The sequence below is a fragment of the Petaurus breviceps genome, unplaced genomic scaffold (genome assembly GCF_028583685.1).
Source record: "Petaurus breviceps papuanus isolate PSGF00001 unplaced genomic scaffold, PetGlider_PUasm1.0 91133, whole genome shotgun sequence".
Classification (NCBI taxonomy): domain Eukaryota; kingdom Metazoa; phylum Chordata; class Mammalia; order Diprotodontia; family Petauridae; genus Petaurus; species Petaurus breviceps.
The window spans coordinates 90,661,823-90,663,205 of NW_027187419.1; the positions used below are offsets into that span (position 1 = coordinate 90,661,823).

Below are 1,383 nucleotides of genomic sequence, written 5' to 3' on the forward strand. Positions count from 1 at the left end.
CCTCTCTAACTACTTGTTTATTTCTTGAGTTCAACAGGCACTCCCATTAAATTTGAAACGTTTCCCATTAAATAGTAAACTTTTTGAGGGCAGAGGTTGTCTTTTTGTATTTTTTAATATCCCTAGCATTTAGCACAGTGTTTGGCACATAGTAGGTGCTTAATAAATGTTTCTTAACTTATTGAGAAGTGTAATAGAAGGCTCAGGGAAGGAAGTCATTACCAAATTAAAGCCCTAGATATAGGGTAATAGTAAGGATGATAATGATGATGGTGAGGATGATTAGCATTTATATAATACTTGAGGTTTAGCAAAGTGCTTTATATTCATTATCTTATCTGAGACTCCTAACACCCTTGGTGAAACCCCTGTGGTGAAATTATGGGAGGATGTGCACCAGTACCATGGATGGGCAGTCATGGATGTGTTGTGAACATCATGACTGTAGGAATATCCTAATCAATAAAATCACAGCTCAGTTTCAGTATTTGAGTGTCTGTTCAGATCATTCCATCCCATCCCTTCTCAAACAGTGTGCTTTGCTTCCATTCATGAAAGGACTATCCCTTCCTTTTTACACATAGTAACCTAAAAAGCCTTTCTTGAAATTCCTAGAATGCATCATGAACCTAAATTTACATTGGGATTTAGTCTTCCTGATTCAATTCTTAAAGGATCACACAACTTCTATATTTGCCTTTAGTAGTCTCCCCTCACTTTTTTTTTCTTCTACATTTTAATATAGGTGTAACAATGAATGATTCCTTCACTTCAGCTCCACAGCCAAACCAGGAGGCAGGGACTGTTTCTCTAAGTTTCTCTGCCTTCTCTTTGTCCATGATAACCAATGTGTACAGGTACCTGCTGCAGCGAACCTTAAACTTCACATGGTCCTTGTTTTTCTTGATCTTGACAGATTTGGCATCTTTTCTCCTGGCTGTGAGCAAGAAGTCTTTTATTTCCTCGATTTTTCGGGGCATGGTGGTGGCGTTGGCAGGACGAGGAGCAGCTTGTGGCCTGAGCAGTCGTGCATCAGTAGAGATACAACTGCCAAGGAGCCGAGGAAGACGGAAAAGCGTCTCCCCTCACTTTTATCATTTGAAAATAACCTTTTAAAAATAAGAGCCCATAAAAGAGCTTTTTGTGCCATTATACTAAACTTGTTTTCTAATTTTTTAGATGCCATCTCCTCTGTCAATGAATGATTCTTAATTCTACAATTCCATCATCATCATCTCCCATCTATATTCCCATATGGAATATTGATCAAACTCTAAATGCCTGGCTTTATTGATGTGGGTCCTCCCAGTAATGGTACAGATCACCACCCAACTATGCCTTCTAATCCTATGTGATTCTTCATCATGACTTTTCACAAATCTT

General features: G+C 38.5%; 1 pseudogene; it reads right to left on the bottom strand.

Moving 5' to 3' along the window:
• Positions 1-716: 716 nt before the first annotated feature.
• On the bottom strand, positions 717-1,077 carry LOC138154919 (large ribosomal subunit protein eL38 pseudogene; annotated as a pseudogene).
• Positions 1,078-1,383: the final 306 nt, after the last annotated feature.